Genomic DNA, 22,574 nt, shown 5'->3' with positions numbered 1-22,574 from the left:
TACATTCTTTCTCTTGTGCTGGTTTGGCCTGAACTTCTAACTTAGAAGAATTTAGGAGGTAGGGGATTGGGGGGGAGGGGCAGAGGTTCTTGTTTTATTTGTACATCTTGTGTTTATCCTAAGTCTGTAGCCTCGAACAATTCCCTTATACTCTCTTCAACAGTTATCTTCACGTTTTTATAAAGGTAAAGTCCTATATTTATGTTTACTGTAATATTTACAGGAATTTAACATGGCTCCTTAGCTCTGTAATATGTTTTTTGGAATGATTACTGTTTTTGTTAGTGCTCTGGTTTGCAATGTCACATAGATTTTGAGTCATTTGTTCCCAACCCTATTTCCCCCATAAACCCTGTTATTTCCAGCATGTGATTTCACAAAATAGGAAGAACACATATATCCTTTTATAGCAGAAATGTAGTACTGCAAAGTTCATTTTCAGTGAAGATAAGTTGGACTTGGCTGTGGGAGAAGATGAAAGAGAGCATTCCAGTTCTGGTAAGAGCATCAGCAACTCCCACGTGGATACAGGCATGGATGGAGGGGGCGGGGGTGGAGGAGGGGAGAGCCCCATCTGGACAGAGTGCCAGGCTCTCAGGAGTGGATGTGTGGGTGCAGGGGGAGGGTGGACACTGGCAAAGTGCTTCTAGAACTGGAAGTGGCCTGTCCCAGTGGTGTTCTAGAGCCATTAACTGTAGGCCTGTGCATATGGATGCAAGTGCAGAGAGGGCCAGACAGGGAACCGGGGAGGCGACCACTGAAGCCATCAAGTCCCAGACAGCAAGATCCAGGAAGGCAGCAGTGGGCTTGGAAAGGACAGCACAGGACAGCTGGAAAGACATTAAAAGTGAAGAACCAATGGGAGTGGCTACTGGCAGCGGAGGCAGAGACCCCAAATTGACCAGTAGTCTGAATCTGGGCAACTGGTGGATAGAGATGTCCCAGACAAGGGCCCCGAGAAGCTGGGGACGGCAGCAAGTTTGGCAAGAAAAATAGACAAGTTTGCTTGGTCAGATGCCGCGCCCCAATGTTTCAATCACAAAAAATACTGGCACATTAATTCATGGCCATTTAACTCCGTTCTTTGCTCCCACCCCTGTGGGTGGTGGTGGAGTTATTGGGTTCTCTCTCTGGACAAGGATGTCTTTTCAGACTGTCGCTAAAGTGCCTTCAACATTTACCCCGAAACCGTCTTTGGAGCGAGGGGGAAGATGTCTCAGGACTCCAAGCGTTCTGTTTAGGAATATTCTTTGTGACTGCTGGCCCCGGGTCCCTCACCTAGATCGAGACTCACAGGGCACGGAAACAAGCCCAGAGCCTCCTCTCCGGGAGAGGGCAGCGGGGGTGGGGTGTTTCGGAGTCCCGGGGGCCGCCAGGCCGACGTTCTTCCCACTCAGCCTGGGTCTGGGGAACTGCTCAGAGCGCCCCAGGGCCCGCTCCCCGCCGAAGAAGCCCGGCCTCTCCCCCGCGTCTCCCACAGCGCCGCTCCCCGCCTCCCGCGCTCCCGACACGGTTCCCGGGCTCGGCCCGGAGAGCCCTCGCGGGACCCCAGGAGGCGCCGCCGTGGCCCGTCGGGCGCAGTGTCCGGCTGCCAGGTCCCCGCGCCCCCTCTCGGGGATCCCCTTTCGCCGGCACCCTCCCGGGCGCCGCAGGACACTCCCCTCCGGAGGCCGGGCCTCGTCCGCCCGCCCGCGCCGCGCGCCGCGCGCCGCGTCGGGGAGCCCCGGGCCGACCCCTCCCCCCGGCCGCCCGGCCGCAGGCGGGACGGCGGCGACGGTGACTGGGCAGCGGCGCGGGGCTGGGGCCTGGGCTGGGAGGCTCAGCCGCCTCTTTCTTTCGCTCCTCCCCGCTGAGTGCTAGCCCGGCGGCGGCGCTCTCTCGCCTCCTCCTCCCCCTGCTCCCCACGCCGCGGACCCTCTCCGCTGCTCGCCCCTCCCCGCCCCCTCCTCCCGCTCTCCGCCTCCTTCCCGGAGCGGCCCGCGGGGGCGAGAGAGAGGTGGCTGCGAGGAGGCGTAACGGAAAGCCCCGGCTTGGGGAAGGCTGCGGGCTCGGAGCCGGAGCCGCAGAGCGGGGGCTGGGTGAGTTGGGGACGCCGGGCCCAGCGCGCGCTGTGGGAGGGGAGAGCCCGCAGCCGCGGCCAGGTGGGCGCTGGGGGCGCGGGCGGAGGGCACCCGGCGCGGGCGCACGCGGAGCCGTCGCGGCCGGTCGAGCCCGGGCTGCGAGCGCGGCTGGCGCGGGAACTGCGCTCCGGAGCCCGCGGGGAGGGAGAGGGTCTGGCCGCTGACGGGTTGGAGGTGCCGCGGGAAGGGTGTTGGATGCTGGGAATGGGACGGGAACGGCTGCGTCTCTTAGCGCTGCGGCCGGCGAAGTGGAAAAAGTTGTGCCTGGAACGGCGTCTTCCCAGGAAGCCGGCGCGAGCCCTGCTCTCCCGCCGCTGCCGGCGGGCTTCGACCGGCGGCCACGGCGGGGACGGCGGCGCGCGGGTCCTGGACGCAGCCCGGCGCCGGGGTCGGGCGCGCCTGGCACCGCGCCGTGGGGGCCGCCCGGCGGTCGCCCCCGCCGGGCCTGGTGTGTGGCGTGTGGGTCACGCCGGCCGCAGACGTCAGCTGCTTCTCAAATCTGGACTGCATTCTTGTGGGCAGCGCGGTGATTCGGGGTGCAGGCTGGAGGAGGTGGGTGTGGAGTGGGGAAGACCACATCTGGAGTGGGTGGTTTGAGCCCATGGGATGGGTGAAGGACTGGGGAGACTGTTTCTGGATGTTTTTAGGCACACTGCTTTTTGTTTTTCTTTTCCATTCAGCGGTCCAGTGTCCTTTGAACTTAGAAAAGCAAAGGATTTTCTAAAATCCTGTTCAACTTTTATTTCAGGAGGGTGATGAGTTCTATGAAAGTACATGAGCTGTTTCAATGGGAGTTAGACCAGCATAAAGACAAAAGTTTTATCTCCCACCCCTGTCCTCACCCGCACCCTGGCAATTTCCTGTATTTCCCATTTTCTCTGTATGAGTGTATTTGTGCTTGTAGGTTACCACTGGTGAGTGACCTACGTGAAAAAGTAGAACTTCTGAAATCGCAAAGGGGCCACTATAGACAAATGGGTGTTGGAGCCAGAGCTGTTACAGCCTCCCCCCAGAGAGTTAAGCGTGAGTAACCGAGCTGGAAGGGCCATTTATAACCTGCGCATTGCTTTTGCCTTACCCACTGGCTTGAAAGCTTCACTCCTGCCAGGTTTAAGAGAGGATCAGATGCTAATTTCCTTGCCGTTGTTCTTGGCTAGCAATCCTGATTCTTTCCTATCGGTCCTCTTTTAAAAACTCCTCCTTTTTAAATTTAAGAGATAGAGAACACATGTTAGTGGGAAGAGTAAACGTTTCTGAGATAGGGAAGAGAAATAAAATCCAAGATTCTCCTATCTTTTTGCTGTCATACTGTGATAGGCTTGTTATTAACCTATGTTAGAAATCTGAATCTGATGAAATATTTAAGAGTTTGGAAATAATAGCAGACAAAACACTATCTTATAATAGTATTTTGCTCTAAGTGGTCACAGAACAGACTGTGTGGCCTGTTGTGGTTTGCAAAGGTTGCAACGAACATTTTATACCAGGAAAAAGGCATTGTGTATTGTAGGAGAGGGGAATGGGGGGGGGTCATTTGTCTTCCGAACAGTCCAATTAGGAAGAATAATTACACTGCAAATGAGCATTCTTGAATATAATTTGAGTCATGATATGTGAACTAGCAATTTGTCCCCAAGAAGAAAGAAGGATCTTTGTAGATTAGAGCAAAGCAATGCCTCCTGGGAAAAGTAATGTATACTAGTCACTCATGTGCATGGGCTCAGAATTGATGGCACCTGCTTACTGCCTACAGTGTTGGGCAGGGAGGAAAGTCCATAGCAGGAGATGATAGAAAAACAACATAAAAAACTGCGTATTTCTTTTTAATGAACATTTATACAGCTTCTCAACTTCTTTATTGCAAAGACTTGACAAAGTAGGAGACCAAAATATAGAAGACCTAAATTCGAGTTCCCAGATGTGCCACTTATTACCTGAACCTTGGGCAAGTTATTTAATTTATCACAGCCTTAGTTTCTGTGTCTATAAAATGGTGGTGGTAAGAGATCAAAGAATCACCTTGAGGATTAACTGGGATTACTTTTATGCAGGATTTAGGGTAGTTCCTCACACTAAGTGCTCAGAATATGTTAATGGTCAAGTATTCCAAATCCCTAGGAAAGAGTGGTGGTATTCAAAGAGCAGGAATGCAAAGGTAGCTGATTTTGAGTGAGCAACACTAGGCTGAGGTTGTAACCATGTTCTGCCAGTCTACACTCAGAAACACTTGTTCTTTCTAGAACTTGCAGGCTGCATCCTTCTCACCCATTCTGGGCTTCCATTTTCCAGGGAGTATAGTGCAGGCAGGCTCTGTGTGGATCTGAGAGCTGGAAGACAGGCATGGCTTGCAGTTCCAGGCTTCGTGCTCCATTTCAATGGCAGGTTCTCAGGTCCCGCTCCTACCAAAGTAAATATCCAAATTTTATTTGAGGAAGAAAGAAAACTAGTGGTGAACACGTTAAGTGCCTCTCTTGGGAATCCTAAAAGCAACATTTTACCGAATCCTTTTTGCTCTTAGAAAGATACAAACAGTAAGTAAATAGCTCACCTCCAGAGTTTACTCCAAAAAGCAACTTTGAGGCCAGGTGTGGTGGCTCATGCCTATAATCCTAGCACTTTGGGAGGCCGAGGCAGGAGGATCACTTGAGCCTAGCAGTTTGAGGTTGCAATGAGCTATGACCACACCACTTTAGCCCCAGCAACAGAGTGAGACCCTGTCTCAAAAAAACAAACAAAAAGTAAGTTTAAAGTATGTCTTGGCGTTAATGATGCACTGCCCAGTTTTTACTAAAGTTGTACCTAAAAGCAAAGTGAATAAAAGGCATTCTTAGCAAAAGAGTATATCTTAAGCAGAGGAACTGCTGTGTATTACTTCTTGTATTATAACTTAGAGAGAACACCTATTCCTTCATCCATTCATTCAGCAGGTACCTATGGGGCTCTATCCTGGGCTCTGGTAACACAGCAAGAAAGAAGATTAGCCCTCTCCTCTCAGAGAACACACATTTTAGCAGGAGAAACAAGCTCTGTGCAAAGAACCTCCGTAAGCCCTGGAAGCTCTCATTTTGATTCAGAAGACCACGCACTGGAAAGCAGCATGTTGGGTGTACTTCCTTTCCACTGTCCAGCCTAATCAGAGGGAAGTGATCTGCCTGGGCCCTGGAGTGGCGGCAGGGGACAGCCAGTCCCGTGGGTCCTCCGTAAGGGTAAGGGTGGGATGGGGGCCGGCCTCTCTCTGTACTTTATAAAAGTATGTGTCCAGTTTGAGCAGTGGCTGAGCAGAACCATTGGTCAGTGAAACAAATTATTTCATGTGCAGTGAAAACAGCAGTTTTTCCTAGAAGTGAGACTTCTCAGCCTTAGGAAAAGAAGGAATCAAAAGTAGGATCTGATCATCCACTTGTAAAAGCTAGATGTGTCAAGGGAAGAGTCTTGTCTGATACTTGAAATGCTTGACTCTCTTGCTGTAGAAGGTCTTAAATAAAAGAGAAAAGAGTGAATACTTGGTTCCTCACACATTTTCAAGACTTTTTTTCTCTTATTACTTTAACGTATGTTTGGCGTCTAAGAGGTTTGACAAGATATAATGCAATCAGGGTGCTGATGGGAGTTGTTTGGGCTAGAGTCGAGGTTGTGCGGGGGTCTTGAGCTGAGGCTGTGTGGGGTCTTGGGTGCTGAGCTGAGGGCTCAGCTGAACATCATCTTGAAAGCTGTGTGCAGGGTGGAGCATTTATAGCAGGTGAAGGCTGTGATCCTATTGTGCTTTAGAAAGAGCCACAAGGAGGGCAGGAGACGAGGTGAGCTGGAAGGCTAGTGCAGTAGCACAGGAATCCTGGCAGGACTGGGTGACGGGGAGAGGGGAGCCCTGGGGAGGTTGACCATACATCCTATTCATCTCCTGGGGGTGGTCCCTTAGGAGATAGAGCCCACGGTGATGGTGTGGTCATGGCACCTGTCAATGAGGTAAGCGGTTGTGGGCAACCTCAGTTTGGAGAGATGGCCAAGAGTAATGAGTTCAGTTGAATCCAAAACTGAACTATGGCCTTGCAGGGAGAAATGTCCAGCAAAGAGTTGGATTCAGAGGCAGGAAGAGAGGTCTAGAGCTAGAGATGAAGGAGGGAGGTTTTTGTTGTTTCGGTTATAGTAGCAGCAAGTGGTTGTAGGGAGGCATCCTTCTCTTGCCTGGTCTGTCAAGGTTTACTAAATAGTGCCCGGGACAAGAGTAGTTTGTGTCCTTGAAACTGAAATTTTCTGTCCTTGCACCAGGCCTAACTGGGGATGATCAAGGCCCTGACCTTGGTCTCAAATGACCAGGTTCCTACTGATGTTATTTTGCAGACTTGGCAAGGTCTGCTTGTGTTATTTTGAACTGAGATAGTTAAGAGGAATGTACGGAGAATGGTTCTGAACATGTTTGATAGCTAGAATGTATAACTGATAACACTGATACCACACACACGTGTGTCATGGACTGAATATTTGTATCCTCCCCCAAATGTGTATGTTGAACCCCTAACCCCCCATGTGATGATATTTGGAAGTAGGACCTGTGGGAGGTAATTAGGTTTAGTTGAGGTCTAAAGGTGGGCCCCCCATGATAGGATGAGTGTCAACATGAGAAAAGGAAGAGAGCAGAGCTTTCTCGCGATTTCTCTACCACGTGAGGACACAGCAAGGCGGTGGCTGCCTGTAAGCCAGGAAGAGGGCCCTTACCAGGAACCAAATCTGCTGACTTCCAGAACTATGAGAAATAAATGTTAAGCCACCCAGTCTGCAGTATTTTGTTATAGCACCCTGAGCAGACTAATATACATACGTATATTTAAGAAAATGTAAGATGACCTTGACTTGTTGAGAATGTCAACTGGTTTTGTGTACATCTACAAAATATGGAATACAGTTAAAGAGGTGCATGTTATCTGCGTGTTTTCTTAATTTAACCTTAATGCCATCAGCTAGGTCGAGAGAAACACCCAACTTTGACTTTGAGACTTGGCAGGTTAGAAAGGAGAACCTCAGTGTATTTTGACTTTTCCTCCTGTGGGTTTGTTCTGATTTTGATTTACTATCACATTTTATTGATTAAGTGGTTTTATGGACACTATTTAAAAAAATGTTTCTGTCAAACTTAAATAAGACTTTAGAGGTGTTTCCTTGGGGGTGAAACTTTTGAGGTTCAATCAAACTAACTTTTAAAACTCTTCACATTTTTAAAAAATAATAGTCACTGAACCCTGTACCCAATTACAGTATCTGAATGAACAGTATAGAGTATTTCAGTGGGTCAGTAATGAGCAATGTGTAATGCTTACTGAAGTGACATTAGCAGTAGAAATAGTTCCTTCCTTATGTCCTCTTTAAGTACAGAGAATGGTTCAATTGGACAGAACCTTGTTGTCTGGCTTTTAGCTGCACAAGGGCAATATGTTGAGGATTTGCAGCCCAGGCTGATGTGACATGAGGGTGTTAATAACAGTTTGAAAATTCTCCCTGTGTGTGGGACCAAGAACATTCCCTTGCAGGCTGAATCTCTCTGGTCCTAAAAGTGCATAGATGCTCAGGGACCAGTGGCTTGCTTATGGGCAGCTGCACACATATCTGTGGTTTCAGGTCTTCATCTCCAACAGCTGCACACCCCCTTTCTCTGCAACATTTCCTTCCCTACCTTAGAGAGGGCAGCCAGGGTCTTCTAGTCTCTGGACTGGGAGAACCAACTTGTGTTTTCATGTCCACTGGGGATGAGGCTTATCTACCTTCTTTTTTAAGGTTACTAAATGGCCCTCAAGTGCCATTGGGGTTAATTTGCATTTTATTTATTTGTGCAATAAATGAAAGTATGCCAAGTAGACCCCAATGAATGCTTGTTGAATCGCAGGCATGACATTTGATTTGTGCATAACCATTACTCCTTACTGCTGTGGATCTAGAGTAATTCCAATGGCAATGATTAATCATTGTCAGTCCGTGTAACCAGCAATAACACCTCACTTCACCCTTGCCTGCTTACCTGGGTTGGAAGGACATAGACTAAAATTTTAACTGCTTATCTTGGGCTGGTGGGGCTATGGGTGACTACTTTTTTTTTCTTTTTCTGTTTCTCACATTTTCTGTAAGTAGCATGTTACTTTTAAACTCAGAGCAAAAGAGCTGGTGGGTTATTTTGTTTTTCTGTACAAAACTATCGTGGTTTTGGTCACAACACTGTACATCTCTTTACATTTGTGGTGCGTCCATCTTAAGACAGTCTCTGTCTTTAAACAGAATTGAAATTCCTGTTCATTGTTAATATAATTAAAAATACAGGAAGGTTGCAGGAATGTAACTAGGACTGGGCGCTATGACCCAAAGCCAGAGTGGGGCAGCTTCCTCAGAGCCATGGGGAAGACCCCACTCCTTCTAGTGGGTATGTTTTGTATGTTTTCCTAAACATTTTAAGTGTGATTTGAGAGGTGTTTCTTTGTAATTAATTAGAAGTACTGAATTAAATAAGTACCATACTGGCATGTTAGATTTCTTTCTTTAGTTACTTCAGTGTTCAGTAGAACCCGAACCAGCAGTGAGATCTTAAATATCTCTTTAGCAGCAACCTCCCCACATGCCCGGAAAATTAAGAGGGGCTCTTTTTCCTCTACTGATTCTATTGTTCAGCATTTTCTTTCTTTCCTCACTGTGCTGTGTTGTCAGGGGCACCTGGAGTTCAAACTTCCTTTCTCCTGGGGCAGGCTGCAGTTGAATTTTATGTGTTGTTTTCCAGTTTGAGGCATTTAGCCAGTTGTTTAAGGAAGGCTCTAACGGCATTGACAGCCTTGTTTAATCTTCAGATAAGTAATACATGGCACATACTTGTTAAGGACAAAATATTAATAACTTCTTTTAAAAAGTGACTTTTTTCTCTTGCCCACGGAGATCAAATTTTCTGAAATTAAAAATAACAGACTGGATACTCTAGGAATTACTTCCCAGTGAGCAGTGTTTTTGTGTTTATAAATGACTACCATTTGTACATTACATTGTGCATACATTAAGTATGCACTTAAGACATGGCTCACAACTTTAAAAACAATCTAAACTCACATCTTTTTTCTCCTTTTTTAAAATGGCACAGTGTCCATTCTTAGAGGATGATTCTACATAGAGAGGTGTGTCTAAACAGATACTTACTCTTTCATTTGCGCGTTCTTACAGTGGTCCTTTCAGAGTTCTGCTGTGGTGGAAGCTCATAATTTACTGACCTAATTACTGACTGCAGGGATTCATGCTGTGATACGTAGCATGGTGTGCTGGCTTAAGTCAGTGACTGTAAGTCATTTTCGATCCAAATCCTTTTGGTAAATGGGTGTGCTTAGGCTATCTTGTCTAGTCACATGTTTTTTCCAGCTTGTGCTTAGTTCTATTGTAAAGAAAGGGCACCTCCCAAGGGAGCTAAGCTGGCATGTGGAATGTTTATATTTCTAAGCCATAGAGTTGTAGCCAGGGATAGTATGGGTGGAGAGGCCCCCCTGGATAGTAAGAACCCAAGTGATGGTGGTGGGAAGGTGTGACAAGTTGTGTATACGCCTGTGTGGACAGGTGGCCGGGGAACTGTTTAGGATAAGCTGATCAGCCAAGCTAGGTTCGTGGGCCCTAAAAGCATGCTGGCTTTCTTAGCAGCCATACTGTGAACAAAACTTGCATGTTTTAAAAAGATTTAAAAAAAAAGTTAAACAAGAACTGTCATGAAATTAGATTTCCTCTAGCTTAGATATGTATATTTGATTGTTAAAATATTGACCATGGGACTTGTATGTCTTCTTGTGAAATTTCATCTTTCTCAGTTGTGGCTTGTTCAGCCTGCAGTAGTTTTGACTTCTGATCCGGTTATCTATCATGTCTTCCTTCTGGGCTGCAGGTTGTTTGTCGATACATTCAGCTCATCAGTCATTTGGGTTCTTTGAGTTGTACTGGTGCTGCTCTGTTCAGCCTCCCTTTGTTGTCCTCTAAGTAACCAAGGGTGCATCAGCCTTTGCAGGCGGCCCGAGGGCAGAGGGTTGGAGTCTGTGCCAAGATACAGAGGAAGCTAATCATACCGTGACCTTGACCTCATTAACATTGTGCTGGAACTAAAAGAGCCAGCATTCCATGGTATTGTTTGACTTTGGATTGTCTCTACTGATTTATGGTCACGAGGTCCATATTCCTGCCCTCTATGGGAGGCAGATGTTAGAGCCAGATGAGAATGTGAGAGACTGGCTTACTGCCTCTTTTGAACTCCCTAAAAATCGGGCATTGGATTGTCAGCTAGTCATTGGGCCCTGCTGATGGTGATTTGGCCCCAAGACAAACAGCACTGACCAGGCTCGAGTAAAGCATGTGAGGGAAGAAGGCCTCTTAGCGTCTGGAGTATAAATGGTTGGGCTGATGTTCCACAGGTGGGGGTAAAGTAGCACATTGGTAGTCCCCACGCCTTCAAGGAGGGCTTCTCAAACTTGAATGTGCACAAGAGTCACCCAGAATCTTGTTAACGTTCAGGGCTGGGTGAGGCCTGGGATTCTGCATTTCTAACAAGCTCTCCCCATAATGTTTTTGCTGCTAGTCCTGTGGAGCACACTGTGGATGGCAAGGACTCACATAACGCTGGGACATGAATGAGACTGGGGTAGTCAGCTGGAGGCTGAACCTGGCATGCCAGGAGGGCCTGTGAGCCCCCACTTGAAATTGGTCGCCTGCTACTTTGGGCTGGGCTCTGTTGGGATGAGACTGAGGGTCTGACACTTCCATTTGGGCCTTTAATAGCTGTTGGGAGCAGCTGTGCAGGGATCCCCTTACTCCTTTAGGACAGGGAGGTTATGGGGGTCTTTCAGGTTGGAATGTGGTTAAGTATGGGGGAAGTTTTTATTTATTTTTTATTATTTTTGTTTTTGCTAAGTTTTAATTAAAATGACTTCCTCATTACATGCTGGTTATACTCCATAAGTATAAGTAGACAAAGAAGGCTCTAGCTTCCTTCCGTTAAACCTGCATTTTCCCATACACCCTAATAACTTTGAAGTTATGTGATCACAGAGTTTTTAAAAAGTTGCCTATTGTTTCATTTGGAGCATTATTTCTGAAACTTGCCTGACACTCTGCTGGGGTGCATGTTCCCGAGCCCCTCCCCTGGGACGTGACTTTGTGGGTCTGAGTAAGTCCTAGGAATCTAATTTTTTAAACAAAGCTTCTAGGTGGTTCTTATGACCAGGCAGTTTAGAGAAATATCAATTTAGAAACCTGTCTGTTGGAGCCTGTGATATTGGCCGTGTCTGAGGGTCACCCTCAGCCATTCATTTCTTGGCTTCTTGGATACTTGGTTGTCAAGGGCTATCTTCTGTCCCATTGGTTCCACTTCAGTTTTTATCTTGACACATGCTTTTGTCCTTACAGAGAGGCTCTTTCTTATCTTGGATGGAACCAAATCAGAGAGGCCTTTGTCCACAGTCTAAGAAGTCAGTTCTGTGAAGCCTTTATTTTTAGGATGGTTTTACAGATACTGATTATTAAGTGCTTTGAGAAATTCTCAAAGATACTGGACTATAAGCTTTGGGCCTCTGCAGAGAAGTCTTTAATATAAAATGTCTTGACGCTGACTTTTCCCACTCTCTTTTCCCTGCTTTGGTTCAGACACTGGAGATAATGAGCATCTCCTTCTTAAGTGATGGATAACCAGAAATGGATGGAGACGAGCTCCCACCCTCCAGGGACCAGCTTGGTTCTGATCCAGGTGAATTGGAAGATTAAGGACTTGGGCTTTCCATATTGTTATGTCAACATTAACCTCCATTTCTACAGATGCAGGATCCATCTCAGCCCCACCCTAGGGGCAAAGTGAGCTTATAAAACAGATGAAGTAGGAAATGATCTGGCGGGTGTAGAAAGATCTTATTTACACGGTGGGATTCACTTTCTGATGTGCCTAAAATTCTACCATTAGTGGAATTTGGGTGAAGTGCTTCCCTTTAAGCCTCTTATTAGATATATGAGCATCCCTAGAACTAGAAAAAGTGAGGGGATAGAATCCAGGCCTGAAGCTGTTATTCTGGGTGAGTCCATATGTCTGTGTGTTTAGTCATTTATTCAACACATGCTTATTATGCACTCAGGGAGCTCACAGTCTAGTGGGGAGAGACTGGTAGAAGAGCCATATCGTCGATGCTTAGCTAGGTGTGGCAGTGTAGGATGAGTAGGCTGGGTGGGGCATGTAAAGGCGGTGTGGGCACCACAGGCACAGGGCAGGTGGGAGACTGGAGAGCTTCCATGTGCAAATGTAGGGTGCCACACACGGGGGGCGGGGGGCAGTTGGGATTTCTGCAGCATTACTCGATGTGCTCTAGGAGTCCAGGTTCCCTCTGCCCCTGTATCCCACATGGTTCTGTGGCCTCGGGTCACGTCCTGCAGCTCAGCCACCCTCAGTGTGGCATTGGCACGAGGGGCAGACCCTGGAAGCTGAGTGGTATATCATCTGATGTCATGATCAGTGTTGATCTGAATACTATTTTAATGCTTTGGACCCCATTTTTTCCTTTTATAACACAAAGCAAGAGCTATAAAAACAAACAACAATGTGATAAATATTCTTTTGTGTGGGTGCAGGGTAATCTTTTTTTCTTTTTCTAGGGAGAAGGTAGATATTCAAAGAAAGAGGTATCTAGACTGGGCTCTTCTGAATCCATTATTTTATGGCTCCTGGGCCTCAGTGTCTTTGTAACCACAGAGTTTGTTCCACAGTCCAGAAGGAAACTTGACCCTCCAATAAAACCACGTGGAGCCTTCCAGGATGACCTCACTGTTTCATTTCTGGAGTGGTCAGATTCTGTAGCTAAGTGGGAGGAGAAACTTCTAAAAGGAGAAATGTGCACCCACTTTCCTCGAGTTCCCTTTGCCTGTCCCGAAACACATGAGGGCTGCGGGAGAAGGGCCTTGCCAGGGGAAATGAAGTCCCCCTGCAGTGCCATGTCCCCCGCATGGAGGTGGATTGGCCCTCTCTCTACCTCATTGGTCTGCAGGGCTAGGAACCGTGCCAAGCCTCGACAAAACCAGCTTTGTGTATTTTCTTTTAAACAGAAATGGGCTTCAAAGGCCCGGTAGAGTGCCTTGAGCACAAAGTCACTCTTGGGTCAGTAGGCAGGGCCAGCTTTGTTCCCAGTCCCCCCAAGACTTGCTCTTAGCAAGCATCAGAATCACCTGGAGGGCTTATTAAGACACAGATGGGCCAAGCCCCACCCCAGAGATTCTGAGTACTAGGTCTGGGACTAGTGGAGAATTTGCATTTCTGACACCCTCCCAGGTGACGCTGCTGCTGCTGGTGGGGACCACACCTGGAGACCACACTGTGGCTCCCATTCCTGAGTGGTGGCTCTGAGCTGTGCCTCTCTGGTGGGAACCTCACGCTGGAGGACTGTAATTCAGAAGTGGTGGTTCACTGGAGATGCTGGAGGGAGCCTTCTCTCTGGTCCTGTCATCAAAGACTAGAATGTGGCATTTTGGGCAGCTAAGATAGGCTGTTATTACCTCCTTCCAGTCCATTCTTGTCTCTGGTGTTGCAGGAAGCTTTCTGAACCCTGCCAGTCTCGTATGTAAGGGCTTGCATTTGCCTTAAGATAAAGTCCAAATTCTTGTAAAGTAGCTGGAAGGCCATTTGTAATCTGAAATACTCCAGTTGTCACACCTATTTTCATTTGTGAACTCGCTATCTTCTTCATTCTGGGGCGCGTCCCATTTTGCTGTTCCCTCTGCCTGGCAGGCCCTTTGCTTGCCTTCTAGTTGGGCCAGCCCCTCAGCTTAGCCCTCACTTGCTCTGGGGAGCTTCCTTTGACACATCTGGAATCAGCTGGTGCCTCTGCAAAGGCTCCTGTGTCATCCTGTCTTTCCCTCACTTTGGCTCCTATCAGCTGCGTTGCTACCTGTTTACTTCTCTTTGTGGACTGTAGGTTCCCTGAGGGCAGGGAGCCCATCACAGGTTCCTTTATGCATCTCTGGGTGTATAGAAGGTGCCTGGCATGTGGAAGGCCTTCTTACTCATTCTGTGAGGTAGGCACTACAGGGGAGGAAACAGGCACAGGTAGGTTAATTACTTGGCTTTTAGTCACCCTGCCACTGAGTTATAAAACCAGGACTCTCACCTTGGTCTGTTTGGTCCAACTCCTTGGCCGAGTGACACTGGCAGGTTTTCTTCTCTGAGACCAAGAAGCCGTCACCATGGCCTGCAGGTCTACTGGAATCATTAAAAGACTAGCTACTGGTTTTAAAAAAATGGCTTTTTCCTGTTTTTCAGGTGAACTGAGAAGCAGACTGTTGAGTTGACAGCTGGCCCAGTTTCTGCATTTCGTTAAGAAGCACTTCATACAGGTAAGGGGTTGGTTCCTGGGACTGCTCGTGCCCAAGCAGGTTGTCCCGGTTACTGCTGCCTTGACAATGCACTGCGGCAACCACCCCAAATTCTCATTCCCTAGAAAGAAAATCCTTCAGTGTAGGGCAACATCTCCTCTAAGGAAAGTATAAAATGGTCCCAGCTTCTGTTGTGAGTTACCTGATGAAGCTGTTTACCTGGCTGGCTTTCTCCTGGGCATTGCCCGTCTTCGCGTCACCCGACACTCCTTTGTGCAGACACCCTTCTCCCCTCCATTTGGGTTGGTGCTTTAGAATTCCTTTTCTTCACTTAAGACCCAGCCCAAATTTCACCTGCTACTTATCAAACTGGCTAAGTGAGAGGCCTTTTTCAGAGCATTGCCTTTTTCTGCTTTCCAGCAGAACAAATGGCTCTGCTTTCTGCTCACATTGCACTTGCCCTGGTGAGCTTTATTTACCTGCTTGTACACATCTTCTTCCTCTAGTCTGTAAGTTCCCTTTGCCGCTGTCTTCTACCTAGCATGGTTCCTGGCGTGGAACAGATTTTCAATAAATGAAAGAATGTTAGTTTGAGAAAAAAAAAAATGCCTTGTGAACTAAATTAAGGCATAGCCATAAAAAAATCATAATGTATTCCTAAACCAATTAAATGATTTGTAGAGTGTCTTTTTGGATTCACTATATGGATGTTTGTTCACATTACCACACATAGTTGAGAATTTACCATGGTGTGGTTAAATCAATAGGAGTTTAGATTCTTGAAAAAGATAAGAAGTCATGAGTTTTTTTTTGTTGTTGTTGTTGTGTTACTCCTAAGTAGTGTAAGTGTTGCAATGTACTAAATGGCCACCTGTGGCCAGGACCAATCAGCTCTCTTGGCTGCCCTCGGAGAGAGACACATTTGTCACCCAGACCCTGGAAGCCCCAGGTAGCCCAGTCATTGGCATGCAGACCTCCGCGGGATGGAACATGTATCTAAATGTGTAGGTGGTAGGGAGCAAACAATAGACTGTCCCAATTGGCAACCCAAAGGAAATAAAAATATTTCTCAGTGGCTTGAGGATTTTGTTTTAAAACCCAGTTTAAGTTTAAATAATTTTAATAAAAAGCTTTTAAATCAGTGCATTTCAATTTTCTCCTTACTTAATAAGTTGAGTGCTTTGAGAGGTGCACTGATTGGCTTGAGGTGACACTGCTCTATCCTGTGGGTTGGGAGTAAAAACCCTCAGGTGGTGATTCACCTGAATGTTGGAGCCCAAATGGGACCTGGGTCCTTTTAGAAGCTGGTGGGTGGCTGAATTCTCTGAAGCTTGGGGGTGGTGCTTGCTTTCTTTTTTTTTTTTTGAGACACAGTCTCGCTCTGTTGCCCGGGCTAGAGTGCCATGGTATCAGCCTAGCTCACAGCAACCTCAAACTCCTGGGCTCAAGCAATCCTTCTGCCTCAGCCTCCCAGTAGCTGGGACTACAGGCATGCGCCACCATGCCCGGCTAATTTTTTTTCTATATATATTTTTAGTTGTCCAGCTAATTTCTTTCTATTTTTTAGTAGAGATGGGGTCTCGCTCTTGCTCAGGCTGGTCTCAAACTCCTGACCTTGAGCGATCCTCCTACCTTGGCCTCCCAGAGTGCTAGGATGACAGGCGTGAGCCACCGCGCCCGGCCCATGGGGGTGGTGTTTAACTCTGACCAAAGACTATTTTCACATAGGAGAATGTGATCTCGAGATTTTGCTCCTGACTTCTTATTCTGCTTCTACATTAGCGTTACTGTTCACATTATCATTCAGCCTTTCCAGGTGCTGAACCAGTTTGCAGCACTAAGGCAAAAGGAAGTTGTTTTCTGGTTTCTGCATGTGCTCTCCACAACCTAGTAGAGGTACCTGGCCAGCAAGTGCCATGTCAAAGTAGTTGCTTACCCATGGTTTCTTCTCCCTGGTGCTGGGTCCCAGTTGTATAGCTGCCTGAAGGACGATCTGGAAGAAGACACAGCAGTAAAAGAAACTTGACTCCTACTTGACCCTCTTCATGGTCTTAAAGTTTCCTAGGGCTTGGGTGGAATGAGGAATTCAGCTTTGCCCAGGAATGTCCAGTCTCCATGGAATCAGTTTGTCTATCATACTTGAAAAATAAGCTAAGAAAATAAATTGAAATGAAAAGCCCAGATGTTAAAATATGAGTGGATTTTAGCAGTCTTTGGAATTTGAGATGTTACTGAATATTTATGTCGCGCCATCCCTGAAGAAGCTGAGTGCAGGGCATTTGTTGTGTGTCTGGTCTTCACACGGCCCAACACCTGGGGAGTTCTTACCAATTTATAATAAGCAGCAACTCATTGAGCTTCTGGGAGATGTCTGATTCTCAGAGCGCCTCTTGTTTTACAATATAATCCTAATCAGGTTAGAGAAAAACAAAAACAGCAGTGAGGTGTAGGTCAAGACCTCCAGTTACCAAGCTGGTCTCCACATAGGCTCACCTGCTGGTGTAGGTTCAGGCCCCCTTCACAGAGGCTCTAGCTGTGGATCTTGCCTGCCCACGTCATCCTAATTAGAAAGTCCAAGAAGTGGTATGGTGCCTGAATTTCCTCAGAGCTTCTGAACTTGTAATATATGTTTTGCACTTGTAATAAGGTGCTATTTTTTCATTCAGTGAAATGTTTACTGTTTCTAAAGATGGGACTGCTAGTACCTTCTCAGTTGAATTTTTATATCAGGGTGTGTGTCTTTTTTAATATAGTTGTTTTTGTGCATTGACCTTGATCCAAAGATACTGTCCAGCATGTGTCCAGGGTACACATTTGGGAATAATCACAGCAAAGGCACACAGCAGCTGGTCTACTGGTCTTGGACGCCAGTGCCATTAGCATACTGGGCTCTGCCTGACCATTTATTTCCTTTATTGCTGAGATGCCTGGGAACCAGGTACGAGGATGTAGATAAATGGGACATCTCCCCTTAAGCTCCTTTGTTGGTTCCTCCCACCCCCCCAGGTAAAGCCTTTATTTTCTGCTATAGTTCCTTAAAGAGGAATCAAAGTCTCCAAAATAGCCTTTCAAGTTTCATCGTAAAGCTGCGCCCATGTACTGACATCTCTGGGAAGAGTTTGCTGTATTCCATTTCCAGAGCACAATCAATGCATAATTTAGGAACCACTTTTTACTTGGATCAGGTAGCTTGTCAGCGATGATTTGTGGGCGGGTTTGTCTTACCTACTGTAGGGGTTTTGTTGTTGATTTGAAAGGAAACTTACAGGTACTTGTTTCCAGGAAAAGGTGATTTAAAATGGAATATATTAGACTTTTTGCCTTACAAAAAAAGTCTGGGGATATTATTTTATCATTCTCATGTCCTCTTTTAGTTAAGAAACGACAATTCCCTGTTTCTTAAGGTTTTTTTTTTCTTTAAAGATTTTGGACCTCAGAAGGAGGCCCTGTGGATAACTAGTTAATAAAAGTAACTTTTCCAAATAGGCAAAAGATGGAAAAAAAATTTCCTCTTGCATCTCTTTTAATGATAAAGAGTAAATAGCTGGCATTTTGTATGATTCCTTTTCCCTGTAGATCATTCTTGTACTGAGAACAATTTCTGAGAGTTCTGGAATCCTGTCTTCCCAGGCTCCTCCTTCAGATCTGGGAAGTCCTTGGTTGGCTCCCTCAGACCTCTTCCTTTGATGCTTATCTTTCCTCTACTTTGTTTCCTAAGGGCACGCGCTGGTGCTCACCTCGCCTCGCCTGCGTTTCATCTGCTTGCCTGACCTTACTGCAGAGGAGTCCTTCTTCCCTTTATGGCTACAGTCTGAAAAAGAAAACAAACAGCCGAAGCTCCCCTTGCAGCCCAGCAGGCTGGGGAAAATAGCACTCATTCCCCTCGTCCCCGGGTTCAAAGTGCACTTAACATTTTATGGGGGTGACCGGCCCTCCCAAGGTGCTGGTTTGAGTGGGCCTGTGTTTTAGCCTGGTGGACAATTAACCACGCTGACCTCCTCCTTTTGCCTCTGCCTTTCTGGCTGAGTTGACACTAATGCTCCGAGTGAGAAGGGGTTGCTACTCCTTTGAGCCAGCACCAGGCCGGGGTCTTGTTCAAAGGGGTTGCCTCTGAAGCATGAAGATTGAACTGATTGTGACCCCACCCCGGGGGAGGAGAAGCTCCCTCTGGGGAACAGGCCGGGAGGAAGGAGCCATCAATTACTAATCCCACTGGCCTGTGGGTCCTCGGGGTCTCATATCCGTTTAAAGGACGGAGAATTGGGATTGAAGGTAATAAAGTAGGCCTTCAATTAGAGGAGCAGGGGGTCATTTCATCTAATTTTGTGGTGGTTACTGAGGAATAAAAGGCAGAAGAGATAATTTCATTAGTCCCCTTTGAGATCTTTATCAGGGCGAGGTGGCATTTTGGGACGTAGCAGAGCCTCGCAGGGGCTGTGCATCTCCCCCCTGCTAAGCCTAGAGCCAGATTTCCTTAGTGCCAGGGCAGGGCTTGGGAGGCACAGCGACCCTTTAGGGCACTGTGGTCGGGAACCGACCGTTTCTCCTGCTGTAAGTGAGAGATGAAGACTACTAGTCCCAACACACAATTCTGTCGGCCAGTCAGAAATGTGGCACTCACACTGAAAATGAAGGCATCCACCAGAGAAGCAAGCTCGTTCAGAGCTGGGGTTTGTTTCTTACTTCCGAGCAAGGCTCGCTGGTCTTCTGTTGTTGACTTATTTGGGAGCATCATGGTCATCCGTCAAATTCCTTTGAGCTGAGCGTTATGCAGTATCAAACCGTGTGGTGGAGGGTTAGCAGGGAAGTGAGAGCTGTGCCTTCTGTCTGGTTAGTGCTGTTCTGTTCACAGTGTGAGTTCATGTCTGTTGCTTCATAGAAGCCCTGCTGAGTAGGCAGGTATTTCTATCCGTGTTTGCTGCTTGCAGGGGAAGGCGTGGGGCAAACGGGTGATGTGACTGGCCCAAGGCCTCCTGGTAGGGAAGTAGAGAGTATGGATTTCATCCCTGGACTTCTGACTTTTGGATTAAGCTCTCTGTGATCATAATTAGAAGAAACAGAGGAAAGAGGAGGAGGAGGATAGGAATGATTTCTCCAGAAGGGAGAAAGTAGTGGTGATAAATAGTACTTTGACCAGATACCAGCCGGCACCATCCCCCAAGACAGCTTGGTTTCTTTCTTGGGGTGGTGGGGAAGTGGCCAGGGTGGGCAGGGAAGGTGGGGGAGGCTGTTGGCCTGTCTGACACAGCCCTAAGCAGATGCTGATTAACTTCTGGAGAGCCTGCGCCTACCGCCTACCGTCAGAAAGGGCTGGGTCTTGCTAACTCATTTCCGGGGCACAGCCTTTTCCATGTCTGTCTGTATTCACACTCTTACTGTCTCATGTCTGATTGCTTTCTTTTCCCCAGCTCCCCCCTCTCTCTTGTATAAATTTCTGTTTAGTATTTCTGAACTTAGCTCTGAAAAAAAACTTCTCTTAAGATGTGCTAATAAAAACCTTCACTGCTGTTAAGTGCATTTAATCGTAGCTTAGGTTTGTGCAGTGCTTATAAAAATCTGTTGCCCCAATTGATTCAGGGGCTGGTATTTTCCTCCTGCAAGTTGATGATGGAAACTGTGGACACCTCCCTTTCTGGTGGATGCGATACCCTCGGGAACTCCCAGGAGGCAAGGCTCCAGCCAAGTGTTTTCCTGAACTGTTGCCTGAGCGGAATTGCTGGGGGTGGTGGTAGAGAGGGAAGATTTTCACTTGTTTCATTAATGCTTCTCCATATCCTCTGCAAGAATCTCTGCCCCTGCAGTGTTGGGAGGCAAGAGTCCTCTTGCTTTGCTGTGTGTGGTTCCTTTCCTTCAGGACTGTGGCTAAGCAGGAGCTGGCTGTACTTCGGTGCCTCTTCAAAGCTTTTCTCCCTGGCCGTGTTCAGGATGTTGAAGTGCAGTGTCAGAAATGATGTGAGTTGATGAAGAAGAAATAAACAAACCCAGGCAGCATGTGGGGAAGGCTTGGCAGCCTTGCTCCTGTTTTTCTGCAGTTTTGATCTGAAGGAACCAGATTTCCTCCATGTGGAAGGAATGGAGCTGTGAGAGTCCCTGTGCCAAGGAGCCTGAGCTGTGCACGCCAGTGGGCCTTCTAGACTAGGGCACGAGTTAGTCTAATAACTGTGGGATGGAAATGCATAGCTCATGGTTGGCAGAACGGAGATAAGTCACAGGACTGCAGCCTGAGCTATATGTATGTGGAGTTAAAATAGCATCTGTTCAGGGAAGCGGAACGTTCCAGAATGCTTCATTCCCCTCTCGGCATCAGTGCAGAGAATGGAGAAGAGGAGAGCTGGGAGGGACTTCACGGAGCTTTTTGTCTAAGCCCCTTAATTTCAGTTTAGGACACTGAATCACATGGCCAAAGCCCCATGATGGCAGGGGCCCCTGTCTGTCTTGTTTGTTCACCCTCATACCTTTGGCCCCTGGTGTGTATTAGGTGCATAGTATGCATTTGTTAGATGATTGAAGGATATAAATGAAGATACAACTTCTAACTCCCATTCCAGTGCTCTGAGATATTATAGGCTGAAAAGTCTGCAAGTGGTGCCAAGTAGCCTTTATGTAGTTGAGGCTTTCTTTTTTTATAATTTGTACACATTTGTGGGAGTACATGTGAAATTTAGTTACATGTTTATAATGCATAGTGATCAGGTCAGGGTACTGAGGGTGTCCATCAGAGGCTTTCTTGACATTACACACAGATTAGAAAATTGAGACATAGCAAAATCCAACTGGCTTCTGAAAGTTGGTGAAACTGGGGGGAAGACAGGCTTGCTCAGGCTTGGGTGGTGGGTGGAAGGCAGGACTGCCACACTGCCCAGCACCTGGGCCCGCTCTCTCGTTGGATTCTGTGTGAGTGGTGCCTCTGGAGTTGGGTGAGAGTCCTGATAACTCAGACCCCCTGGAGGAACAAATAGGCTTGAAGTTGCCCCTGTCCCTAAGAACACTACCTAGAAGCTGGGAGCCCACCCTCCTTCTGTGACGTAGTCACCTCCTTTTCAGAAGGATATGCAACTTGGAGCTCACCGGACTTACCATCTGTTTGTAGAAATGTGTGTGTACAAAACGCTGCAGGTGTGACTGGAAGGTCCAGGTGTGTCTGAGCACTGCAGTGACAGGAGTAGCTTAGGTCCTCCATACAGGGTCTCCCCTGCTGTCCAAGTCCATTTTGAAAATTGCAACCCTGCTGTCATGGGCCCCAACCAAGGAAACTGAGTCTTGCAGTGGGCTGTGCTTAGAAATCCACAGTGGTAAGCCATGCTGCCATTTTCAGGCTGGTAACTCAAAGCATTGCTGCTTGTTTATCTCCTTTATTTAACTTCATGGTTAATTCACAAAAAGAGATTTTCAATTACAAAGGAGTTTTAAAATTTAGAATAGTTAAGAGGAAATTAATTCAAGATTAAAAGTTGCCAAGAGGAATTTACAAAGTCAAGAAATCTTATTTGAATTCACAAATAGTGACCCAAGGAGACATCATCGTTTGCTGCTTGGTGGGTTTCATCTGCCTACTCTGGTCCATCTTCCCACCCCTCAAGCATGGCTAGTGATGTGTCTCTTTAAATTGACCTGTAGGCTTCACCACTTGGCCTTGGTGTCTAGGGGAGAGGTGCTTCCTCTGGGATCCTTGGCAACTGATCATTTTCATGTGGAATTTCTATGCTACCTTGGGGAGAGAACATAGTTCCTTTTGGAAATCCCTTTCACTGGTTCACCTGACTTCTGCTGATGCCTAGTTTGTACAACCTCTCCTTACTTCTCTCTAGGAAATATGTAGCAGACAGCCCATCTCCTGGTGGGTCAGAAGGCAAGCTATACTCACAACCTGATTGATGACTATAGAATGAATTGGTTGGGTTGTGGCTTCTGCTTTGTATTGAAGATCACAGGGCTTATTGATCTGTAGCTGGCAGGCTTTCTGCAGGCCACAGGTAAAACTGAGCAGGTTTCCAGAGCAGCAAGAAGTATTATTACTTTTTTATTATTATCATTGTTACCATTGCCTGGGTTATGAGAACTTGAATAAAAAGAGTGAAGTTAAATTTGCACACTAGCATTAATCATTACTTTGCA

General features: G+C 47.0%; 1 protein-coding gene across 3 annotated transcripts in view; it reads left to right on the top strand.

Moving 5' to 3' along the window:
- The first annotated feature begins 1,938 nt into the window (after positions 1-1,938).
- LHFPL2 (LHFPL tetraspan subfamily member 2) overlaps positions 1,939-22,574 on the top strand; it is a 144,105-nt gene continuing 123,469 nt past the window's right edge. Inside the window, exons 1-2 of one of the 3 annotated variants that reach the window (XM_045566175.1) lie at positions 1,939-2,078; positions 14,407-14,480. The gene's annotated coding sequence lies outside the window, so the exon portion shown is untranslated. Of the gene's footprint in view, positions 2,079-4,993; positions 5,327-11,775; positions 11,857-14,406; positions 14,481-22,574 lie in introns of those variants that run through there. The other 2 variants (XM_045566177.1, XM_045566176.1) reach the window with 2 other exon arrangements.

This window comes from Lemur catta, chromosome 12 (genome assembly GCF_020740605.2).
Source record: "Lemur catta isolate mLemCat1 chromosome 12, mLemCat1.pri, whole genome shotgun sequence".
NCBI lineage: Eukaryota > Metazoa > Chordata > Mammalia > Primates > Lemuridae > Lemur > Lemur catta.
Note: the sequence above shows the minus strand (reverse complement) of the source record. Positions and strands in the feature narration are given on the sequence as shown.